We start from the raw sequence: 25,236 nt of genomic DNA, 5'->3' as shown, positions 1-25,236 counted from the left end.
AAATGGGTGGAGTGTAAAATGGTCGAGTGTGTAAAGCGGGCGAGGTTGAAAAATGGGTTGAGTGTAAAACGGGCGAGTGTGTAAAATGGGTGGAGTGTAAAATGGTCGAGTGTGTAAAACGGGCGAGGTTGAAAAATGGGTTGAGTGTAAAACGTGTGAGTGTGTAAAATGGGTGAGGCTGTAAAACGGGCAAGGGCATAAAATGTGTGAGGTGTAAAACGGGCGAGAGTGTAAAACGGGCGAGGGTGTAAAACGGGAGGCGGGTAAAATGGGCGAGGGTGTAAAACGGGCGGAGTGTAAAATGGGCGAGGGTGTAAAACGGGCGGAGTGTAAAATGGGCGAGGGTGTAAAACAGGCGAGGGATTATAACGGGCGAGGGTGTAAAATGGGTGAGGGTGTAAAATAGGCAAGGGTGTAAACTGAGCGAAGGTGTAAAATGGGCGAGGATGTAATCCAGGCAAGGGCGTAAAACGGGCGAGGGTATAAACCAGGCATGTGTGTAAAACGGGCGAGGGTGTCAAACGGACATGGGTGTAAAACGGACGAGGGTGTAAAACAGGCGAGTGTGTAAAACGAGCGAGGGTGTAAAATGGGTGGTGTGTAAAATGGGCGAGGGTGTAAAACGGGCGAGGGTGTAAAACGGGCAAGGGTGTAAAATGGGCGAGGGTGTAAAACGGGCGAGGGTGTAAAACGGGTGTGGGTGTAAAACGGGCAAGGGTGTAAAATGGGCGAGGGTGCAAAACAGGCGAGGGTTGATAACGGGCGAGGGTGTAAAATGGGTGAGGGTGTAAAAAGGGCGAGGGATTATAACAGGCGAGGGTGTAAAATGGGTGAGGGTGTAAAATGGGCGAGGTTGAAAAATGGGTTGAGTGTAAAACGGGCGAGTGTGTAAAATGGGTGGAGTGTAAAATCGTTGATTGTGTAAAAAGGGCGAGGTTGAAAAATGGGTTTAGTGTAAAACGGGCCAGGGTGTAAAACGGGCGAGGGTGTAAAACGGGCGAGGGTGTAAAATGGGTGAGGGTGTAAAACGGGTGTGGGTGCAAAACGGGCAAGGGTGTAAAACGGGAGAGGGTGTAAAACGGGTGAGGGTGTAAAATGGGTGTGGGTGTAAACCGGGTGGAGTGTAAAATGGGTGGAGTGTAAAATGGGTGAGGGTGTAAAATGGGTGGAGTGTAAAACGGGCGAGGGTGTAAAACGGGCGAGGGTGTAAAACGGGCGAGGGTGTAAAACGGGAGGAGTGTAAAATGGGCAAGGGTGTAAAACGGGCAGATTATAAAATGGGCGAGGGTGTAAAACAGCTGAGGGATTATAACGGGCGAGGGTGTAAAATGGGCAAGGGTGTAAAATAGGCAAGGGTGTAAACTGGGCGAAGGTGTAAAACGGGCGAGGATGTAATCCAGGCAAGGGTGTAAAACGGGCGAGGGTATAAACGGGGCGTGTGTGTAAAATGAACGAGGGTGTAAAACAGGCGAGTGTGTAAAACGAGCGAGGGTGTAAAACGGGCGGCGTGTAAAACGGGCGAGGGTGTAAAACGGGCGAGGGTGTAAAACGGGTGGAGTGTAAAATGGTCGAGTGTGTAGAACGGGCGAGGTTGAAAAATAGGTTGAGTGTAAAACGGGCAAGGGCATAAAATGTGTGAGGGTGTAAAACGGGCAAGAGTGTAAAATGGTCGAGTGTGTAAAACGGGCGAGGTTGAAAAACGGGTTGAGTGTAAAACGGGCGAGGGTGTAAAACTGGCAAGGGTGTAAAATGGGAGAGGGTGCAAAAAAGGCGAGGGTTTATAACGGGCGAGGGTGTAAAACGGGCGAGGGATTATAACGGGCGAGGGTGTAAAACGGGCGAGGGATTATAACGGGCGAGGGTGTAAAATGGGCGAGGTTGAAAAAATGGGTTGAGTGTAAAACGGGCGAGTGTGTAAAATGGGTGGAGTGTAAAATGGTCGAGTGTGTAAAGCGGGCGAGGTTGAAAAATGGGTTGAGTGTAAAACGGGCGAGTGTGTAAAATGGGTGGAGTGTAAAATGGTCGAGTGTGTAAAACGGGCGAGGTTGAAAAATGGGTTGAGTGTAAAACGTGTGAGTGTGTAAAATGGGTGAGGCTGTAAAACGGGCAAGGGCATAAAATGTGTGAGGTGTAAAACGGGCGAGAGTGTAAAACGGGCGAGGGTGTAAAACGGGAGGCGGGTAAAATGGGCGAGGGTGTAAAACGGGCGGAGTGTAAAATGGGCGAGGGTGTAAAACGGGCGGAGTGTAAAATGGGCGAGGGTGTAAAACAGGCGAGGGATTATAACGGGCGAGGGTGTAAAATGGGTGAGGGTGTAAAATAGGCAAGGGTGTAAACTGAGCGAAGGTGTAAAATGGGCGAGGATGTAATCCAGGCAAGGGCGTAAAACGGGCGAGGGTATAAACCAGGCATGTGTGTAAAACGGGCGAGGGTGTCAAACGGACATGGGTGTAAAACGGACGAGGGTGTAAAACAGGCGAGTGTGTAAAACGAGCGAGGGTGTAAAATGGGTGGTGTGTAAAATGGGCGAGGGTGTAAAACGGGCGAGGGTGTAAAACGGGCGAGGGTGTAAAACGGGTGGAGTGTAAAACAGTCGAGTGTGTAAAACGGGCAAGGTTGAAAAATGGGTTGAGTGTAAAATGGGCAAGTGTGTAAAACGGGTGAGGGTATAAAACGGGCGAGGGTGTAAAACAGACGAGTGTGTGAAACAGGTGGATTGTAAAATGGGCGAGGGTGTGAAATGGGCGAGGGTGCAAAATGGGTGGAGTGTAAAATGGGCAAGGGTGTAAAGCGACTGGAGTGTAAAACGGGCAAGGGTGTAAAATGGGCGAGGGTGTAAAATGGGCGAGGGTGTAAAATGGGCGACGGTGTAAAACGGGCGAGAGTGTAAACCGGGCGAGGGTGTAAAACGGGCGAGGGTGTAAAATGGGTTGAGTGTAAAACAGGTGAGTGTGTAAAATGGGTGAGGCTGTAAAACGGGCAAGGGCATAAAATGTGTGAGGGTGTAAAACGGGCGAGAGTGTAAAACGGGCGAGGGTGTAAAACGGGAGGCGTGTAAAATGGGCGAGGGTGTAAACGGGCGGAGTGTAAAATGGGCGAGGGTGTAAAACAGGTGAGGGATTATAACGGGCGAGGGTGTAAAATGGGTGAGGGTGTAAAATAGGCAAGGGTGTAAACTGAGCGAAGGTGTAAAACGGGTGAGGATGTAATCCAGGCAAGGGTGTAAAACGGGCGAGGGTATAAACCGGGCGTGTGTGTAAAAAGGGCGAGGGTGTCAAATGGACATGGGTGTAAAACGGACGAGGGTGTAAAACAGGCGAGTGTGTAAAATGAGCGGGGGTGTAAAATGGGTGACGGTGTAAAACGGGCGAGGGTGTAAACCGGGCGAGGGTGTAAAACGGGCGAGGGTGTAAAATGGGCGAGGGTGTAAAACGGGCGAGGGTGTAAAACGGGTGTGGGTGTAAAACGGGCAAGGGTGTAAAATGGGCGAGGGTGCAAAACAGGCGAGGGTTGATAACGGGCGAGGGTGTAAAATGGGTGAGGGTGTAAAAAGGGCGAGGGATTATAACAGGCGAGGGTGTAAAATGGGTGAGGGTGTAAAATGGGCGAGGTTGAAAAATGGGTTGAGTGTAAAACGGGCGAGTGTGTAAAATGGGTGGAGTGTAAAATCGTTGATTGTGTAAAAAGGGCGAGGTTGAAAAATGGGTTTAGTGTAAAACGGGCCAGGGTGTAAAACGGGCGAGGGTGTAAAACGGGCGAGGGTGTAAAATGGGTGAGGGTGTAAAACGGGTGTGGGTGCAAAACGGGCAAGGGTGTAAAACGGGAGAGGGTGTAAAACGGGTGAGGGTGTAAAATGGGTGTGGGTGTAAACCGGGTGGAGTGTAAAATGGGTGGAGTGTAAAATGGGTGAGGGTGTAAAATGGGTGGAGTGTAAAACGGGCGAGGGTGTAAAACGGGCGAGGGTGTAAAACGGGCGAGGGTGTAAAACGGGAGGAGTGTAAAATGGGCAAGGGTGTAAAACGGGCAGATTATAAAATGGGCGAGGGTGTAAAACAGGTGAGGGATTATAACGGGCGAGGGTGTAAAATGGGCAAGGGTGTAAAATAGGCAAGGGTGTAAACTGGGCGAAGGTGTAAAACGGGCGAGGATGTAATCCAGGCAAGGGTGTAAAACGGGCGAGGGTATAAACGGGGCGTGTGTGTAAAATGAACGAGGGTGTAAAACAGGCGAGTGTGTAAAACGAGCGAGGGTGTAAAACGGGCGGCGTGTAAAACGGGCGAGGGTGTAAAACGGGCGAGGGTGTAAAACGGGTGGAGTGTAAAATGGTCGAGTGTGTAGAACGGGCGAGGTTGAAAAATAGGTTGAGTGTAAAACGGGCAAGGGCATAAAATGTGTGAGGGTGTAAAACGGGCAAGAGTGTAAAATGGTCGAGTGTGTAAAACGGGCGAGGTTGAAAAACGGGTTGAGTGTAAAACGGGCGAGGGTGTAAAACTGGCAAGGGTGTAAAACGGGAGAGGGTGCAAAAAAGGCGAGGGTTTATAACGGGCGAGGGTGTAAAACGGGCAAGGGATTATAACGGGCGAGGGTGTAAAACGGGCGAGGGATTATAACGGGCGAGGGTGTAAAATGGGCGAGGTTGAAAAAATGGGTTGAGTGTAAAACGGGCGAGTGTGTAAAATGGGTGGAGTGTAAAATGGTCGAGTGTGTAAAGCGGGCGAGGTTGAAAAATGGGTTGAGTGTAAAACGGGCGAGTGTGTAAAATGGGTGGAGTGTAAAATGGTCGAGTGTGTAAAACGGGCGAGGTTGAAAAATGGGTTGAGTGTAAAACGTGTGAGTGTGTAAAATGGGTGAGGCTGTAAAACGGGCAAGGGCATAAAATGTGTGAGGTGTAAAACGGGCGAGAGTGTAAAACGGGCGAGGGTGTAAAACGGGAGGCGTGTAAAATGGGCGAGGGTGTAAAACGGGCGGAGTGTAAAATGGGCGAGGGTGTAAAACAGGCGAGGGATTATAACGGGCGAGGGTGTAAAATGGGTGAGGGTGTAAAATAGGCAAGGGTGTAAACTGAGCGAAGGTGTCAAATGGGCGAGGATGTAATCCAGGCAAGGGCGTAAAACGGGCGAGGGTATAAACCAGGCATGTGTGTAAAACGGGCGAGGGTGTCAAACGGACATGGGTGTAAAACGGACGAGGGTGTAAAACAGGCGAGTGTGTAAAACGAGCGAGGGTGTAAAATGGGTGGTGTGTAAAATGGGCGAGGGTGTAAAACGGGCGAGGGTGTAAAACGGGCGAGGGTGTAAAACGGGTGGAGTGTAAAACAGTCGAGTGTGTAAAACGGGCAAGGTTGAAAAATGGGTTGAGTGTAAAACGGGCAAGTGTGTAAAACGGGTGAGGGTATAAAACGGGCGAGGGTGTAAAACAGACGAGTGTGTGAAACAGGTGGATTGTAAAATGGGCGAGGGTGTGAAATGGGCGAGGGTGCAAAATGGGTGGAGTGTAAAATGGGCAAGGGTGTAAAGCGACTGGAGTGTAAAACGGGCAAGGGTGTAAAATGGGCGAGGGTGTAAAACGGGCGAGGGTGTAAAATGGGCGACGGTGTAAAACGGGCGAGAGTGTAAACCGGGCGAGGGTGTAAAACGGGCGAGGGTGTAAAATGGGTTGAGTGTAAAACAGGTGAGTGTGTAAAATGGGTGAGGCTGTAAAACGGGCAAGGGCATAAAATGTGTGAGGGTGTAAAACGGGCGAGAGTGTAAAACGGGCGAGGGTGTAAAACGGGAGGCGTGTAAAATGGGCGAGGGTGTAAACGGGCGGAGTGTAAAATGGGCGAGGGTGTAAAACAGGTGAGGGATTATAACGGGCGAGGGTGTAAAATGGGTGAGGGTGTAAAATAGGCAAGGGTGTAAACTGAGCGAAGGTGTAAAACGGGTGAGGATGTAATCCAGGCAAGGGTGTAAAACGGGCGAGGGTATAAACCGGGCGTGTGTGTAAAAAGGGCGAGGGTGTCAAATGGACATGGGTGTAAAACGGACGAGGGTGTAAAACAGGCGAGTGTGTAAAATGAGCGGGGGTGTAAAATGGGTGGCCTGTAAAATGGGTGAGGGTGTACAATGGGCGAGGGTGTAAAACGGGCGAGGGTGCAAAACGGGCGAGGGTGTAAAATGGGTGGAGTGTAAAACGGTCGAGTGTGTAAAACAGGCAAGGTTGAAAAATGGGTTGAGTGTAAAACGGGCAAGTGTGTAAAACGGGTGAGGGTATAAAACAGGCGAGGGTGTAAAACAGGCGAGTGTGTAAAACGGGTGGATTGTAAAATGGGCAAGGGTGTGAAATGGGCGAGGGTGCAAAATGGGTGGAGTGTAAAATGGGCAAGGGTGTAAAGCGACTGGAGTGTAAAACGGGCAAGGGTGTAAAATGGGCGAGGGTGTAAAACGGGCGAGGGTGTAAAATGGGTGACGGTGTAAAACGGGCGAGGGTGTAAACCGGGCGAGGGTGTAAAACGGGCGAGGGTGTAAAATGGGCGAGGGTGTAAAACGGGCGAGGGTGTAAAACGGGTGTGGGTGTAAAACGGGCAAGGGTGTAAAATGGGCGAGGGTGCAAAACAGGCGAGGGTTGATAACGGGCGAGGGTGTAAAATGGGTGAGGGTGTAAAAAGGGCGAGGGATTATAACAGGCGAGGGTGTAAAATGGGTGAGGGTGTAAAATGGGCGAGGTTGAAAAATGGGTTGAGTGTAAAACGGGCGAGTGTGTAAAATGGGTGGAGTGTAAAATCGTTGATTGTGTAAAAAGGGCGAGGTTGAAAAATGGGTTTAGTGTAAAACGGGCCAGGGTGTAAAACGGGCGAGGGTGTAAAACGGGCGAGGGTGTAAAATGGGTGAGGGTGTAAAATGGGTGTGGGTGCAAAACGGGCAAGGGTGTAAAACGGGAGAGGGTGTAAAACGGGTGAGGGTGTAAAATGGGTGTGGGTGCAAAACGGGCAAGGGTGTAAAACGGGCGAGGGTGCAAAACAGGTGAGAGTTTATAACGGCAAGGATGTAAAATGGGCGAGGGTGTAAAACAGGCGAGGGATTATAACGGGCGAGGGTGTAGAATGGGCGAGGGTGTAAAATGGGTGAGGTTGAAAAATGGGTTGAGTGTAAAACGGGCGAGTGTGTAAAATGGGTGAGGGTGTAAAACGGGCGAAGGTGTAAAACGGGCGAGGATGTAGTCCAGGCAAGGGTGTAAAACGGGCGAGGGTATAAACCGGGCGTGTGTGTAAAACGGGCGAGTGCGTCAAACGGACAAGGGTGTAAAACGGACGAGGGTGTAAAACGGGTGAGGGTGTAAAACGGGCAAGGGTGTAAAATGGGCAGCGTGTAAAATGGGCGAGGGTGTAAAACGGGCAAGTGTGTAAAACGGGTGGAGTGTAAAATGATCGAGGGTGTAAAACAGGCGAGGGATTATAACGGGCGAGGGTGTAAAATGGGCGAGGGTGTAAAATGGGCGAGGGTGTAAAATGGGCGAGGGTGTAATCCAGGCAAGAGCGTAAAACGGGTGAGAGTATAAACCGGGCGTGTGTGTAATACGGGCGAGGGCGTCAAACGGACAAGGGTGTAAAGCAGAAGTGTGTAAAACGAGCGAGGGTGTAAAACGGGCGATGATATAAATTGGGCGAGGATATAAATTGGGCGAGGGTGTAAAACAGCAGAATGTAAAACGGGCGAGGGTGTAAAACGGGCGAGGTTGTAAAATGGGCGAGGGTGTAATATGGGTTGAGTGTAAAACGGGTGAGTGAGTAAAACGGGTGAGGGTCCAAAATGGGCGAACATGAAAAACGGGTGGAGTGTAAAGCGGGCGAGGGTGTAAAATGAGTGAGGTTGTAAAATGGGTGAGGGTGTAAAATGGGTGAGGGTATAAAATGGGCAAGGGTGTAAAACGGGCGAGTGTGTAAAACGGGGGAGGGTGTAAAATGGGCGAGTGAGTAAAACGGGTGAGGGTCCAAAATGGGCGAGCATGAAAAACGGGTGGAGTGTAAAGCGGGTGAGAGTGTAAAATGGGTGAGGGTGTAAAACGGGTGAGGGTGTAAAACGGGTGAGGGTGTAAAATGGGTGAGGGTGTAAAACGGGCGAGTGTGTAAACCGGACGGCATGTAAAACGGACGGGGGTGTAAAACGGGCGAGTGTGTAAAACAGTCCAGTGTGTAAAAAGGCCGAGGTTGAAAAATGGGTTGAGTGTAAAACGGGCGAGTGTGTAAAATGGGTGGAGTGTAAAATGGTCGAGTGTGTAAAAAGGCCGAGGTTGAAAAATGGGTTGAGTGTAAAACGGGCGAGTGTGTAAAATGGGTGGAGTGTAAAATGGTCGAGTGTGTAAAGCGGGCGAGGTTGAAAAATGGGTTGAGTGTAAAACGTGTGAGTGTGTAAAATGGGTGAGGCTGTAAAACGGGCAAGGGCATAAAATGTGTGAGGTGTAAAACGGGCGAGAGTGTAAAACGGGCGAGGGTGTAAAACGGGAGGCGTGTAAAATGGGCGAGGGTGTAAAACGGGCGGAGTGTAAAATGGGCGAGGGTGTAAAACAGGCGAGGGATTATAACGGGCGAGGGTGTAAAATGGGTGAGGGTGTAAAATAGGCAAGGGTGTAAACTGAGCGAAGGTGTAAAATGGGCGAGGATGTAATCCAGGCAAGGGCGTAAAACGGGCGAGGGTATAAACCAGGCATGTGTGTAAAACGGGCGAGGGTGTCAAACGGACATGGGTGTAAAACGGACGAGGGTGTAAAACAGGCGAGTGTGTAAAACGAGCGAGGGTGTAAAATGGGTGGTGTGTAAAATGGGCGAGGGTGTAAAACGGGCGAGGGTGTAAAACGGGCGAGGGTGTAAAACGGGTGGAGTGTAAAACAGTCGAGTGTGTAAAACGGGCAAGGTTGAAAAATGGGTTGAGTGTAAAACGGGCAAGTGTGTAAAACGGGTGAGGGTATAAAACGGGCGAGGGTGTAAAACAGACGAGTGTGTGAAACAGGTGGATTGTAAAATGGGCGAGGGTGTGAAATGGGCGAGGGTGCAAAATGGGTGGAGTGTAAAATGGGCAAGGGTGTAAAGCGACTGGAGTGTAAAACGGGCAAGGGTGTAAAATGGGCGAGGGTGTAAAACGGGCGAGGGTGTAAAATGGGCGACGGTGTAAAACGGGCGAGAGTGTAAACCGGGCGAGGGTGTAAAACGGGCGAGGGTGTAAAATGGGTTGAGTGTAAAACAGGTGAGTGTGTAAAATGGGTGAGGCTGTAAAACGGGCAAGGGCATAAAATGTGTGAGGGTGTAAAACGGGCGAGAGTGTAAAACGGGCGAGGGTGTAAAACGGGAGGCGTGTAAAATGGGCGAGGGTGTAAACGGGCGGAGTGTAAAATGGGCGAGGGTGTAAAACAGGTGAGGGATTATAACGGGCGAGGGTGTAAAATGGGTGAGGGTGTAAAATAGGCAAGGGTGTAAACTGAGCGAAGGTGTAAAACGGGTGAGGATGTAATCCAGGCAAGGGTGTAAAACGGGCGAGGGTATAAACCGGGCGTGTGTGTAAAAAGGGCGAGGGTGTCAAATGGACATGGGTGTAAAACGGACGAGGGTGTAAAACAGGCGAGTGTGTAAAATGAGCGGGGGTGTAAAATGGGTGGCCTGTAAAATGGGTGAGGGTGTACAATGGGCGAGGGTGTAAAACGGGCAAGGGTGCAAAACGGGCGAGGGTGTAAAACGGGTGGAGTGTAAAACGGTCGAGTGTGTAAAACAGGCAAGGTTGAAAAATGGGTTGAGTGTAAAACGGGCAAGTGTGTAAAACGGGTGAGGGTATAAAACAGGCGAGGGTGTAAAACAGGCGAGTGTGTAAAACGGGTGGATTGTAAAATGGGCAAGGGTGTGAAATGGGCGAGGGTGCAAAATGGGTGGAGTGTAAAATGGGCAAGGGTGTAAAGCGACTGGAGTGTAAAACGGGCAAGGGTGTAAAATGGGCGAGGGTGTAAAACGGGCGAGGGTGTAAAATGGGTGACGGTGTAAAACGGGCGAGGGTGTAAACCGGGCGAGGGTGTAAAACGGGCGAGGGTGTAAAATGGGCGAGGGTGTAAAACGGGCGAGGGTGTAAAACGGGTGTGGGTGTAAAACGGGCAAGGGTGTAAAACGGGCGAGGGTGCAAAACAGGCGAGGGTTGATAACGGGCGAGGGTGTAAAATGGGTGAGGGTGTAAAAAGGGCGAGGGATTATAACAGGCGAGGGTGTAAAATGGGTGAGGGTGTAAAATGGGCGAGGTTGAAAAATGGGTTGAGTGTAAAACGGGCGAGTGTGTAAAATGGGTGGAGTGTAAAATCGTTGATTGTGTAAAAAGGGCGAGGTTGAAAAATGGGTTTAGTGTAAAACGGGCCAGGGTGTAAAACGGGCGAGGGTGTAAAATGGGTGAGGGTGTAAAATGGGTGTGGGTGCAAAACGGGCAAGGGTGTAAAACGGGAGAGGGTGTAAAACGGGTGAGGGTGTAAAATGGGTGTGGGTGCAAAACGGGCAAGGGTGTAAAACGGGCGAGGGTGCAAAACAGGTGAGAGTTTATAACGGCAAGGATGTAAAATGGGCGAGGGTGTAAAACAGGCGAGGGATTATAACGGGCGAGGGTGTAGAATGGGCGAGGGTGTAAAATGGGTGAGGTTGAAATATGGGTTGAGTGTAAAACGGGCGAGTGTGTAAAATGGGTGAGGGTGTAAAACGGGCGAAGGTGTAAAACGGGCGAGGGTGTAAAATGGGCGAAGGTGTAAAACGGGCGAGGATGTAGTCCAGGCAAGGGTGTAAAACGGGCGAGGGTATAAACCGGGCGTGTGTGTAAAACGGGCGAGTGCGTCAAACGGACAAGGGTGTAAAACGGACGAGGGTGTAAAACGGGTGAGGGTGTAAAACGGGCAAGGGTGTAAAATGGGCAGCGTGTAAAATGGGCGAGGGTGTAAAACGGGCAAGTGTGTAAAACGGGTGGAGTGTAAAATGATCGAGGGTGTAAAACAGGCGAGGGATTATAACGGGCGAGGGTGTAAAATGGGCGAGGGTGTAAAATGGGCGAGGGTGTAAAATGGGCGAGGGTGTAATCCAGGCAAGAGCGTAAAACGGGTGAGAGTATAAACCGGGCGTGTGTGTAATACGGGCGAGGGCGTCAAACGGACAAGGGTGTAAAGCAGAAGTGTGTAAAACGAGCGAGGGTGTAAAACGGGCGATGATATAAATTGGGCGAGGATATAAATTGGGCGAGGGTGTAAAACAGCAGAATGTAAAATGGGCGAGGGTGTAAAACGGGCGAGGTTGTAAAATGGGCGAGGGTGTAATATGGGTTGAGTGTAAAACGGGTGAGTGAGTAAAACGGGTGAGGGTCCAAAATGGGCGAACATGAAAAACGGGTGGAGTGTAAAGCGGGCGAGGGTGTAAAACGAGTGAGGTTGTAAAATGGGTGAGGGTGTAAAATGGGTGAGGGTATAAAATGGGCAAGGGTGTAAAATGGGCGAGTGAGTAAAACGGGTGAGGGTCCAAAATGGGCGAGCATGAAAAACGGGTGGAGTGTAAAGCGGGTGAGAGTGTAAAATGGGTGAGGGTGTAAAACGGGTGAGGGTGTAAAACGGGTGAGGGTGTAAAATGGGTGAGGGTGTAAAACGGGCGAGTGTGTAAACCGGACGGCGTGTAAAACGGACGGGGGTGTAAAACGGGCGAGTGTGTAAAACAGTCCAGTGTGTAAAAAGGCCGAGGTTGAAAAATGGGTTGAGTGTAAAACGGGCGAGTGTGTAAAATGGGTGAGGGTATAAAATGGGCGAGGGTGTAAAACAGGCGAGTGTGTAAAATGGGTGGAGTGTAAAATGGGCAAGGGTGTAAAGCGGGTGAGGGTGTAAATTGGGCGAGGGTGTAACACGGACGAGGGTGTAAAACGGGCGAGTGTGTAAAATGGGTGGAGTGTAAAACAGTCCAGTGTGTAAAAAGGGCAAGGTTGAAAAATGGGTTGAGTGTAAAATGGGCGAGTGTGTAAAACGGGTGAGGGTATAAAACGGGCGAGGGTGTAAAACAGGCGAGTGTGTAAAAAGGGTGGAGTGTAAAATGGGCAAGGGTGTAAAACGGGCGAGGGTGTAAAACGGGCAAGGGTGTAAAACGGGCAAGGGTGTAAAACGGGCGTGGGTGCAAAACAGGCGAGGGTTTAAAATAGGCGTGGGTGTAAAACAGGCGAGGGATTATAACGGGCGAGGGTGTAAAATGGGCGAAGGTGTAAAACGGGCAAGGATGTAATCCAGGCAAGGGTGTAAAACGGGCGAGGGTATAAACCGGGCGTGTGTGTAAAATGGGTGAGGGCGTCAAACGGACAAGGGTGTAAAATGGACGAAGGTGTAAAACAGGCGAGTGTGTAAAATGAGCGAGGGTGTAAAACGGGCGAGGATATAAACTGTGCAAGGGTGTAAAACAGCAGAATGTAAAACAGGTGAGGGTGTAAATCAGGCGAGGTTGTAAAATGGGCGAGGGTGTAAAATGGTTTGAGTGTAAAATGGCCGAGTGAGTAAAATGGGTGAGGGTCCAAAATGGGCGAGGGTGTAAAATGGGCGAGGGTGTAAAACAGGCGAGTGTATAAAACGGGCGAGGGTGTAAAACAGGCGGGGGTGTAAAATGGGTGGAGTGTAAAATGGGCGAGGGTGCAAAACGGGTGAGGGAGTAAAATGGGCGAGGGTGTAAAATGGGCGAGGGTGTAAAATGGGCGAAGGTGTAAAACCGGTCTGAGGGTAAAACAGGTGAGAGAGTAAAAAGGGGCGCAGGTGTAAAACGGGCGAGAGTGTAAAAGGGGCGAGGGTATAAAACGGGCGAGCGTGTAAAATGGGCGAGTATGTAAAATGGGTGAGCGTGTAAAACGGGCAGCGTGTAAAACGGGTGCGGGTGTAAAACGGGCGAGGGCGTAAAACGGGCGCGGGTGTAAAATGGGCGAGGGCATAAAACAGATGAAGGTATAAAACTGGCGAGGTTGTAAAATGGGTGAGGGTGTAAAATGGGTGAGGGTTTAAAACGGGCTGGTGTAAAATGGGCGAGGGTGTAAAACGGGTGAGGGTATAAAATGGGCGATGGTATAAAACGGGCGAAGGAGTAAAACGGGCGATGGTGTAAAACGGGCGAGGGTGTAAAATGGATGAGTTTGTAAAATGGGTGGAGTGTAAAACAGGCGAGGCTGTAAAATGGGCGAGGCTGTAAAATGGGCCAGGGTGTAAAATGGGTGAGGGTGTAAAACAGGCAAGAGTGTAAAATGGGTGAGGCTGTAAAATGGGTGGAGTGTAAAATGGGTGAGGGTGTAAAACGGGTGAGGGTGTAAAATGGGCAAGGGTGTAAAACGGGCAAGGGTGTAATCCAGGCAAGGGTGAAAAACGGGCGAGGGTGTAAAACGGGCGAGGGTATAAAACGGGCGAGGTTGTAAAATGGGTGAGGGTGTAAAATGGGCAAAGGTGTAAAACGGGCGAGAGTGTAAAACGGGTGGAGTGTAAAATGGGTGGAGTGTAAAATGGGTGGAGTGTAAAATGGGTGAGGGTGTAAAACGGGCGAGGGTGTAAAACTGGTGAGGGTGTAAAATGGGCGAGGGTGTAAAACGGGAGAGTGTGTAAAATGGGCGAGGGTGTAAAATGGACGAGGGAGTAAAATGGGCGAGGGTGTAAAATGGGCGAGGGTGTAAAACGGGCGAGGGTGTCAAACGGGCGAGGGTGTCAAACGGGCGAGGGTGTCAAACGGGCGAGGGTGTCAAACGGGCGATGGTGTAAAATGGGCGATGGTGTAAAACGGGGGAGGGTGTAAGATGGGCGAGGGGGGTAAAACGGGCAAGGGAGTAAAACAGGCAAGAGTGTAAAACGGGTGAAGGAGTAAAACGGGCGATGGTGTAAAATGGCCGATGGTGTAAAATGGGCGAGGGTGTAAAATGGGCGCGGGTGTAAAACGGGTGGAGAGTAAAACGGGCGAGGGTGTAAAATGGGTGAGAGTGTAAAACGGGTGAGGGGTTAAAATGGGCTGGTGTAAAATGGGTAAAGGAGTAAAACGGGCGAGGGTGTAAAATAGGCAAGTGTGTAAAACAGGCGAGGGTGTAAAATGGGCGAGTGTATAAAATGTGCAGAGGTGTGAAGCGGGTGAGGGTGTAAAACGGACGAGGGTGTAAAATGGGCGAGGGTGTAAAACAGGCGAGAGTGCAAAGTGGGGGGGCGGTGTTAAACGGGTGAGGGTTTAAAATGGGCGAGGTTATAAAATGGGCGAGGGTATAAAATGGGCGATGGTGTAAAACGGGCGAAGGTGCAAAACGGGCGATGGTGTAAAAACTGGCGAGGGTGTAAATCGGGTGGAGTTTAAAATGGGCGAGGGTGTAAAAAGGGCAAGTGTGTAAAATGGGCGATGGTGTAAAATGGTTGCAGGTGTAAAACAGGCGAGTGAGTAAAATGTGCGAGTGCGTAAAATGGTCAAGTGTGTAAAACGGGCGAGGGTTTAAAACGGGTGCGTGTGTAAAATGGGTGGTGTGTAAAACGGGCGAGTGTGTAAAACAGGTGAGGGTATAAAACGGGCGAGGGTGTAAAACAGGTGGACTGTAAAACCTGCGAGGGAGTAAAATGGGAGGGTGTAAAATGGGCGAGGGTGTAAAACAGGCAAGTGTATAAAGCAGTCAAGGGTGTAAAACAGGCGAGGGTGAAAAGTGGCAAGAGTGTAAAATGGGCGGAGTGTAAAACGGGCGAGGCTGTAAAACAGGCCAGGGTGTAAAATGGGCGAGGGGGTAAAACGGGTGCAGAGTAAAATGGGAGAGGGTGTAAAATGGGTGCAGAGTAAAATGGGCGAGGGTGTAAATTGAGTGACGCTGTAAAACGGACGAGGGCATAAAATGGGTGAGGGTATAAAACGGGCAAGAGTGTAAAATGGGTGGAGTGTGAAACAGGGGGCAGTGTTAAACGGGTGAGGGCTTAAAATGGGTGAGGGTATAAAATGGGCGATGGTGTAAAATGGGCGAAGGTGCACAACGGGCGATGGTGTAAAATGGGTGCGGGTGTAAAACGGGCAAGTGTGTAAAACAGGCGAGGGCGTAAAACGTGCGAGCGTGTAAAATGGGCAAGAATGTAAAACAGGCGAGGGTGTAAAATGGGCGGGTGTGTAAAATGGGCGAGTGTGTAAAATGGGCGAGGGTGTAAAACGGGTGGAGTGTAAAACCTGCGAGGGAGTAAAATGGGAGGGTGTAAAATGGGCGAGGGTGTAAAACGGGCAAGTATATAAAACAGTCAAGGGTGTAAAGCGGGTGAGTGTGTAAAACAGACAAGGGTGTAAAACAGGTGAGGGTGAAAAGGGGCAAGAGTGTAAAATGGACAGAGTGTAAAACAGGCGGGGGTGTAAAATGGCCGAGGGTATAAAACAGGCGGAGTGCAAAATGGGCGGAGTGTAAAACGGGCGAGGCTGTAAAACGGGCGAGGGTGTAAAATAGGCAAGGTCATAAAACGCGCGAGCTTGTAAAATAGGCAAGTGTGTAAAACAGGCGAGGGTGTAAAACGGGCGGATGTGTAAAATGAGCAAGGGTGTAAAACGGGTGAGGGTGTAAAATGGGCGAGGGTGTAAAATGGGCGAGGGTGCAAAATGGACAAAGGTGTAAAATGGGCGGGGGTGTAAAACGGGTGAGGGTGTAAAATGGGTGAGGGTGTAAAACGGGTGAGGGTGTAAAACGGGCGAGGGTGTAAAACGGGCGAGGGTGTAAAATGGGTGAGGTTGTAAATCGGGCGAGTGTGTAAAACGGGCGAGGGTGTAAAATGGGCAAGGTTGTAAATTGGGCGGGGTGTAAAACGGGCGAGGGTGTAAAATGGGCGAGGGTTTAAAATGGGTGGAGTGTAAAAGAGGCAAGGGTGTAAAATGGGCGAGGGTGTAAAACGGGCGAGGGTGTAAAACGGGCGAGGGTGTAAAAATGGGTGGAGTGTAAAACGGGCGAGAGTGTAAAACGGGCGAGTGTGTAAAACGGGCAAGGGTGTAAAATGGGCGAGAGTGTAAAATGGGCAAGGGTATAAAACGGGCAAGGGTGTAAAATGGGCAAGAGTGTAAAACGGGCGAGGGTGTAAAATGGGCAAGGGTGTAAACCGGGCGTGTGTGTAAAACGGGCAAGGGCGTAAAACGGATGAGGGTATAAAACGGGCGAGGTTGTAAAATGGGTGAGGGTGTAAAACCGGCGAGGTTGTAAAATGGGTCAGGGTATAAAACGGGTGAGGTTGTAAAATGGGTGAGGGTGTAAAACGGGTGGAGTGTAAAACGGGCGAGTGAGTAACAAGTGTGAGGGTCCAAAACGGGTGTGCATGAAAAATGGGTGGAGTGTAAAATGGGTGAGGGGGTAAAACGGGTGAGGGTGTAAAATGGGTGAGGGTGTAAAACGGGCGAGGGTGTAAAACGGGCCAGGGTGTAAAACGGGCGATGGTGTAAAATGGGCGAGGGTGTAAAATGGGCGAGGGTGTAAAATGGGTGAGGGTGTAAAATGGGTAAGTGTGTAAAATGGGTGAGGGTGTAAAAAAGGTGAGGGTGTAAAATGGGCGAGGGCATAAAATGGGCGAGGGTGCAAAACGGGCACGGGTGCAAAACGGGCAAGGGTGTAAAATGGGCGAGGGTGTAAAACGGGTGCGGGTGTAAAACGGGCGAGGGCGTAAAACGGGCGAGGGTGTAAAATGGGCGAGGGCATAAAACAGATGAAGGTATAAAACTGGCGAGGTTGTAAAATGGGTGAGGGTGTAAAATGGGTGAGGGTTTAAAATGGGCTGGTGTAAAATGGGCGAGGGTGTAAAACGGGTGAGGGTATAAAATGGGCGATGGTATAAAACGGGCGAAGGAGTAAAACGGGCGATGGTGTAAAACGGGCGAGGGTGTAAATCGGGTGGAGTGTAAAATGGGCGAGGGTGTAAAACGGGCAAGTGTGTAAAACAGACGATGGTGTAAACCGGGCGAGGGTGTAAAATGGGCGAGGGTGTAAAACGGGAGAGTGTGTCAAATGGTCGAGGGTGTAAAACGGGTGAGGCTGTAAAACGGGCGAGGGTGTAAAATGGGCAGCAGTGTAAAATGGGTGAGGGTGTAAAATGGGTGAGTGTGTAAAATGGGCGAGGGTGTAAAATGGGCCAGGGTTTAAAACGGGCGATGGTGTAAAATGGGTGAGGGTGTAAAATGGGCGTGGGTGTAAAACGGGTAAGGGTGTAAAATGGGCGAGGGTGAAAAACGGGCGAGGGTGTAATCCAGGCAAGGGTGTGAAACGGGCGAGGGTGTAATCCAGGCAAGGGTGTGAAACGGGCGAGGGTGTAAAATGGGTGAGGGCGCAAAACGGGCGAGGGTGTAAAACAGGCAAGGGTGTAAAACAGGCGAGGGCGTAAAACAGATGAGGGTATAAGGGCTAGATTTTCAGTTGCTTGCGCCAGCAGTTAGCGCCTTAAGAGAAGTGATTTTTGGGCGCTATGCGTGTAGCGCCTGGGCGCAGCGCAGTTTGCGCCCCGCCCCAAATTAAGTTGCCCGTTAGCGCCGGCGCAAAGTTTAGCGGCCGCCCGGATGCGCGCGCAGAAAATGACGTCACATCCTCGTGCAACGCCCTTTGGCCGCCCCGAATCCAAACTTCAGTCGGACCGCCCCATTGTGCGCCTGGCGTCCAGAGCGTTTGTAAAATGGAACGCAACACACCCTGGGGAGCGCAAATTAAAGGGCACTCGTACAAAAGGCACTCTGCATGTGTTGTGTGGAAGGAAGCTGTGTGTATGTTTCCGGGCACCAATCACTCCTCCTCCTCCTCCTCCTCCTCCTCCTCCTCCTCCTCCTCCTCCTCCTCCTCCTCCTCCCAGACTTTGCATTTGAAAAAAATACATGCACCCTTCCCCTTTAAGAGCTCACTGGCACCAGAGTGTCTGCCGTGCGCTGCGCCCGAGCTCGGGTGTTGCGCTCTCCACCGCCGGCTTAGCGCCTAAAGATACTAGTGGAACGCCTCTTTTAGCGCTCCACCAACCTCTTAGGGCGAAGCCACTGAATTTCCGGCAACGGGGCGCTACTTTGGGGCGGGCGATAACTTCGGGCGGGCGCTAAGCTTAGCGCCCCAAAACTGTCTATACTGAAAATCTAGCCCTAAAACTGGTGAGGTTGTAAAATGGGTGAGGGTGTAAAATGGGTGAGGGTTTAAAACGGGCTGGTGTAAAATGGGCGAGGGTGTAAAACGGGTGAGGGTATAAAATGGGCGATGGTGTAAAACGGGCGAAGGAGTAAAACAGGCGAGGCTGTAAAATGGGTGAGGCTGTAAAATGGGCCAGGGTGTAAAATGGGTGAGGGTGTAAAACAGGCGAGAGTGTAAAATGGGTGAGGCTGTAAAATGGGTGGAGTGTAAATTGGGTGAGGGTGTAAAACGGGCGAGGGTGTAAAACGGGCGATGTTGTAAAACAGGCGATGGCGTAAAACGGGCAAGGGTGTAAAATGGGTGAGGGTGTAAAATGGGCGAGGGTGCAAAATGGGCGAGGGTGTAATCCAGGCAAGGGTGAAAAACGGGCGAGGGTGTAAAATGGGCGAGGGTATAAAACGGGCGAGGTTGTAAAATGGGTGAGGGTGTAAAACGGGCAAAAGTGTACAACGGGCGAGAGTGTAAAACGGGTGGAGTGTAAAATGGGTGGAGTGCAAAATGGGTGGAGTGTAAAATGGGTGAGGGTGTAAAACGGGCGAGGGTGTAAAACGGGAGAGTGAGTAAAATGGGCGAGGGTGTAAAATGGACGAGGGAGTAAAATGGGCAAGGGTGTAAAACGGGCGAGGGTGTAAAATGGGCAAGGGTGTAAAACGGGCGAGGGTGTCAAACTGGCGAGGGTGTCAAACGGGCGAGGGTGTAAAATGGGCGAGGGTGTAAAACGGGGGAGGGTGTAAAACGGGTGGAGAGTAAAACGGGCGAGGGTGTAAAATGGGTAAAGGAGTAAAACGGGTGAGGGGTTAAAATGGGCTGGTGTAAAACGGGTAAAGGAGTAAAACGGGCGAGGGTGTAAAATGTGCAGGGTGTAAAATAGGCAAGGTCATAAAACGCGCGAGCTTGTAAAATAGGCAAGTGTGTAAAACAGGCGAGGGTGTAAAACAGGCGGATGTGTCAAATGAGCAAGGGTGTAAAATGGGCGAGGGTGTAAAATGGGCGAGGGTGCAAAATGGACGAAGGTGTAAAATGGGCGGGGGTGTAAAACGGGTGAGGGTGTAAAATGGGTGAGGGTGTAAAACGGGCAAGGGTGTAAAACGGGCGAGTGTGTAAAATGGGTGAAGTTGTAAATCGGGCGAGTGTGTAAAACGGGTTGAGTATAAAACGGGCGAAGGTGTAATATGGGTGAGGTTGTAAATTGGGCAGGGTGTAAAACGGGCGAGGGTGTAAAATGGGCGAGGGTTTAAAATGGGTGGAGTGTAAAAGAGGCGAGGGTGTAAAACGGGCGAGGGTGTAAAATGGGCGAGGGTGTTAAATGGGAGGAGGTAAAACGGGCGAGGGTGTAAAATGGGCAAGGTTGTAAATCGGGCGGGGTGTAAAACGGGCGAGGGTGTAAAATGGGCAAGGTTGTAAATTGGGCGGGGTGTAAAACGGGCGAGGGTGTAAAATGGGTGAGGGTTTAAAATGGGTGGAGTGTAAAACGGGTGAGGGTGTAAAATGGGCGAGGGTGTAAAACGGGCGAGGGTGTAAAATGGGTGGAGTGTAAAACGGGCGAGAGTGTAAAACGGGCGAGTGTGTAAAATGGGCAAGGGTGTAAAATGGGCGAGGGTGTAAAATGGGCAAGGGTATAAAACGGGCAAGGGTGTAAAATGGGCAAGGGTGTAAAATGGGCGAGGGTGTAAAATGGGCAAGGGTGTAAAATGGGTGGTGTGTAAAACGGGCGAGAGTGTAAAATGGGCAAGAGTGTAAAACGGGCGAGGGTGTAAAATGGGCAAGGGTGTAAACCGGGTGTGTGTAAAACGGGCAAGGGCGTAAAACAGATGAGGGTATAAAACGGGCGAGGTTGTAAAATGGGTGAGGGTGTAAAACCGGCGAGGTTGTAAAATGGGTCAGGGTATAAAACGGGTGAGGTTGTAAAATGGGTGAGGGTGTAAAACGGGTGGAGTGTAAAATGGGCGAGTGAGTAACAAGGGTGTGCGTGAAAAATGGGTGGAGTGTAAAATGGGTGAGGGGGTAAAACGGGTGAGGGTGTAAAATGGGTGAGGGTGTAAAACGGGTGAGGGTGTAAAACGGGCCAGGGTGTAAAACGGGCGATGGTGTAAAATGGGCAAGGGTGTAAAATGGGCGAGGGTGTAAAATGGGTGAGGGTGTAAAACGGGTAAGTGTGTAAAACGGGCGAGGGTGTAAAAAAGGTGAGGGTGTAAAATGGGCGAGGGTATAAAATGGGCGAGGGTGCAAAACGGGCACGGGTGTAAAATGGGCGAGGGTGTAAAACGGGTGAGGGTGTAAAACGGGCGAGGGCGTAAAACGGGCGAGGGCGTAAAATGGGCGAGGGCATAAAACAGATGAAGGTATAAAACTGGCGAGGTTGTAAAATGGGTGAGGGTGTAAAATGGGCGAGGGTGTAAAACGGGTGAGGGTATAAAATGGGCGATGGTATAAAACGGGCGAAGGAGTAAAACGGGCGATGGTGTAAAACGGGCGAGGGTGTAAATCGGGTGGAGTGTAAAATGGGCGAGGGTGTAAAACGGGCAAGTGTGTAAAACGGACGATGGTGTAAACCGGGCGAGGGTGTAAAATGGGCGAGGGTGTAAAACGGGAGAGTGTGTAAAATGGTCGAGGGTGTAAAATGGGTGAGGCTGTAAAACGGGCGAGGGTGTAAAATGCGCAGCAGTGTAAAACGGGTGAGGGTGTAAAATGTGTGAGTGTGTAAAATGGGCGAGGGTGTAAAATGGGCCAGGGTTTAAAACGGGCGATGGTGTAAAATGGGTGAGGGTGTAAAATGGGCGTGGGTGTAAAACGGGTAAGGGTGTAAAATGGGCGAGGGTGAAAAACGGGCGAGGGTGAAAATGGGCGAGGGCGCAAAACGGGCGAGGGTGTAATCCAGGCAAGGGTGTGAAACGGGCGAGGGTGTAAAACGGGCAAGGGTGTAAAACAGGCGAGGGCGTAAAACAGATGAAGGTATAAAACTGGTGAGGTTGTAAAATGGGTGAGGGTGTAAAATGGGTGAGGGTTTAAAACGGGCTGGTGTAAAATGGGCGAGGGTGTAAAACGGGTGAGGGTATAAAATGGGCGATGGTGTAAAACGGGCGAAGGAGTAAAACAGGCGATGGTGTAAAACGGGCGAGGGTGTAAATCGGGTGGAGTGTAAAATGGGCGAGGGTGTAAAACGGGCAAGTGTGTAAAACGGACGATGGTGTAAACCGGGCGAGGGTGTAAAATGGGCGAGGATGTAAAACGGGCGAGGGAGTAAAACGTGTGCTGAGTAAATCGGGCGTGTGTATAAAATGGGCGAGGGTGTAAAATGGGCGAGAGTGTAAAACGGGTGGTGAGTAAAATGGGCGAGGGTGTAAAATGGATGAGAGTGTAAAACGGGTGGTGAGTAAAATGGGCGAGGGTGTAAAACGGGTGAGAGTGCAAAATGGGGGGCGGTGTTAAAAGGGTGAGGGTTTAAAATGGGCGAGGGTATAAAATGGACGATGGTGTAAAACAGGCGAAGGTGCAAAATGGGTGAGGGTGTAAAACGGGCGAGGGCGTAAAACAGGTGGAGTGTAAAACCTGCAAGGGTGCAAATCAGGTGAGGGTGTAAAATGGGCGAGGGTGTAAAATGGGCAAGAGTGTAAAACGGGCGGCAGTGTAAAACGGGTGAGGGTGTAAAATGGGTGAGGGTGTAAAACGGGCGATGGTGTAAAATGGGCGAGGGTGTAATCCAGGCAAGGATGTGAAATGGGCAAAGGCGTAAAACGGGCGAGGGTGTAAAACGGGCGAGGGTGTAAAATGGGTGAGGGTGTAAAATGGGTGAGGGTGTAAAATGGGCGAGGCTGTAAAACAGGTGGAGTGTAAAACGGGCGATTGTGTGAAACGGGTGAGGGTATAAATCAGGCGAGGGTGTAAAATGGGCGAGCGTGTAAAACGGGTGAGGGTGTAAAATGGGCGAATGTGTAAAGTGGGTGAGGGTGTAAAATGGATGAGGGTGTAAAATGGGCGCGGGTATAAAATGGGCGAGGGTATAAAATGGGCAATGCTGTAAAACGGGCGAGGGTGTAAAATGGATGAGTGTGTAAAATGGGTGGAGTGTAAAACAGGTGAGGCTGTAAAACGGGCGAGGCTGTAAAATGGGCCAGAGTGTAAAATGGGTGAGGGTGTAAAACGGGCGAGAGTGTAAAACGGGTGAGGCTGTAAAACGGGTGGAGTGTAAATTGGGTGAGGGTGTAAAACGGGCGAGGGTGTAAAATGGGCGAGGGTGTAAAATGGGTGAGGGTGTAAAATGGGCGAGGGTGCAAAACGGGCGAGGGTGTAATCCAGGCAAGGGTGTAAAACGGGCGAGGGTGTAAAACGGGCGAGGGTATAAAATGGGTGAGGTTGTAAAATGGGTGAGGGTGTAAAATGGACGAGGGTGTAAAACGGGCAAAAGTGTAAAACGGGCGAGAGTGTAAAACGGGTGGAGTGTAAAATGGGTGGAGTGTAAAATGGGTGGAGTGTAAAATGGGTGAGGGTGTAAAACGGGCGAGGATGTAAAATGGGCGAGGGTGTAAAATGGGAGAGGGTGTAAAATGGGCGAGGGTGTTATATGGGCGAGGGTGTTAAATGGGCGAGGGTGTAAAACGGGCGAGGGAGTAAAACGCATGCTGAGTAAATTGGGTGTGTGTATAAAATGGGCGGAGGTGTAAAGCGGGTGAAGGTGTAAATGGATGAGGGTGTAAAACGGGTGAGGCTGTAAAAAGGGCGAGGGCGTAAAATGGGTGAGGGTGTAAAACGGGCAAGAGTGTAAAACGGGTGGAGTGTAAATTGGGTGAGGGTGTAAAACGGGCGAGGGTGTAAAATGGGTGAGGGTGTAAAACGGGCAAGAGTGTAAAACGGGTGGTGTAAATTGGGTGAGGGTGTAAAATGGGCGAGGGTGTAAAATGGGCGAGGTTGTAAAATGGGTTGTGTGTAAAACGGGTGAGGGTGTAAAATGGGTGAGGGTGTAAACCGGGCAGAGTATAAAATGGGCGAGGGTGTAAAACAGGCGAGTGTGTAAAATGGGCGAGGGTGTAAAATGGGTGAGGGTGTAAAACGGGCCAGTGTGTAAACTGGGCGGAGTGTAAAATGAGCGAGGGTGTGAAACGGGTGAGGGTATAAAATGGGTGAGGGTGTAAAACGGTCGAGGGTGTAAAACTGGCAAGGGTATAAATCGGGTGGAGTGTAAAACGGGCGAGGGTGTAAAACGGTCGAGGGTGAAAAGGGGCAAGAGTGTAAAACGGGCGGAGTGTAAAACAGGCGGGGGTGTAAAATGGCCAAGGGTGTAAAACAGGCGGAATGCAAAATGGGCGGAGTGTAAAACGGGCGAGGGTGTAAAATGGGCGAGGGTGTAATATGGGCGAGGGTGTAATATGGGCGAGGGTGTAAAACGGGTGCAGAGTAAAACGAATGAGTGTGTAAAACGGGTGGAGTGTAAAACGGGCGAGGCTGCAAAATGGGTGAGGGTGTAAAACTGGCGAGGCTGTAAAATGGGTGCAGAGTAAAACAGGCGAGGGTGTAAAACGGGCGAGAGTGTAAAATGGACGTTGGTGTAAAATGGGAGAGGGTGTAAAACGGGCGAGGGTGTAAAACAGGCGAGGGCAGGCTGGATTTTGCTGGGTTCCCCCCCCGCACGTTGCGCCCCCGGGAGACGACGGGAAACCCGGAAGATCGGTTTTCCCAAAACACTGTGGAGTTTTATCTTTTTTCAACATAAAAATTTCTCACTTAGTTCAATGTAGCAAATTCAACACTCAAGCACGTCTCAATATTTCGAAATCAATCCTATCCTTGGTGCGTGTGTGCGATGTCAGGGGCGGTTTCCCTGACCGGAAGTCAGCCTGATTGATAGTCTGGCTTCTAGTCATGCAGGGAACGTGGCGAAGGAGGCCACAGGACCAGGTAAGTGCTGGGCCCAGGATGGTGGGTTCTAAGCCCATGGGTCCGATCCTCGACCCCGGTGAGGGTGGGGGGGGTGCGGTGGGTGAGCTCGATCCCTGGGAGGGGTCCAATCCTTGACCTTGGGGCTGACTCGTGTTCCTCGGGGTGGTCTGTTTCCCAACCCTGGGGCTGAGTCGTGATCCCAGGGTGTGGGGGGGAGCGGTGTTTCAGGCCCGAGGGGGATCCAATCCCAGAGGGGGGTTCGACCCCTCCCCCGGGGAGGGCCAGGCTGTTGTTGGAGGAGTTTGGGGGGCTGGGAGGAAGCACGCCTATTCCTCCTGGCCCACAAGGATTGCTCCCCAAGGCTGAGGCCATCTCATTGCAGCTACCGTGAATCCCGAGCCCTGGGATCCCCGGCCACCTGCAGTAGATCGAGAGAAACTGTTCCCATTGGCGGAAGGGTCGAGAACCAGAGGACACAGATTTAAGGTAATTGCCAAAAGAACCAAAGGCGACATGAGGAAAAACCTTCTTACACAGCGAGTGGTTAGGATCGGGAATGCACTGCCTGAAAGGGTGGTGGGGTCAGACTCAATCATGGCTTTCAATAGGGAATTGGATAAGAAGCTGTAGGAAAAAAATTTGCAGCGCTACAGGGAAAGGGCGGGCGCGTGTGACTAGCTGAAGTGCTCTTGCAGAGAACCGGCACGGGCTCGACAGGCCGAATGGCCTCCTTCTGTGCTGTAACCATTCTATGATTCTATGAAAACCTGCAAAGCAGATTAAAGTAGAGGCTTCAGGCCTCATTATATTTAAATTGCCAACCCGCCTCCTGGCAGCGGGTTGGCAGCCCACCTCCCCATCCCTCCTGAGTTAAAGGTGAAAGTGGGCGGGTAGGAGGTGGCTTGGGGTCAGGGGTCACATTTTTTCAACTTTCACTTACCCCCCCCCCTCCAACCCGCTCATTCTTACATCTGAAAATTCTGGCCAGTATTTCAATGAAGTGTGATTTCCTAACTACTGGTGGTTTTCTTGCCCATTTACCACCTTGCAGAAAAGGGCATTCTAAGCACCTTCTGGAATTGATTACATTTTCTTAAGAGTGGGTATGGTGGATGATCTGCCCATGGTGCCCCCGCCCGCCCCCAACAAAACTTAAAGAGGCACTTTTGTCGGGTTGGAATCCTGGCAGAACCAGGTTCCACCCCAAATTCCTGCCCCCTCCCAGGCAGAAACCTTT

General features: G+C 50.8%; 1 protein-coding gene across 1 annotated transcript in view; it reads right to left on the bottom strand.

Moving 5' to 3' along the window:
- Positions 1 to 25,236, bottom strand: part of sv2ca (synaptic vesicle glycoprotein 2Ca) — a 416,052-nt gene that overhangs the window by 53,009 nt on the left and 337,807 nt on the right. The gene's annotated exons all lie outside the window — the stretch shown is intronic.

This window comes from Somniosus microcephalus, chromosome 1 (assembly GCF_052327205.1).
Source record: "Somniosus microcephalus isolate GS21.2 chromosome 1, FLI_Smic_1.0, whole genome shotgun sequence".
NCBI classification, from domain to species: domain Eukaryota; kingdom Metazoa; phylum Chordata; class Chondrichthyes; order Squaliformes; family Somniosidae; genus Somniosus; species Somniosus microcephalus.
Note: the sequence above shows the minus strand (reverse complement) of the source record. Positions and strands in the feature narration are given on the sequence as shown.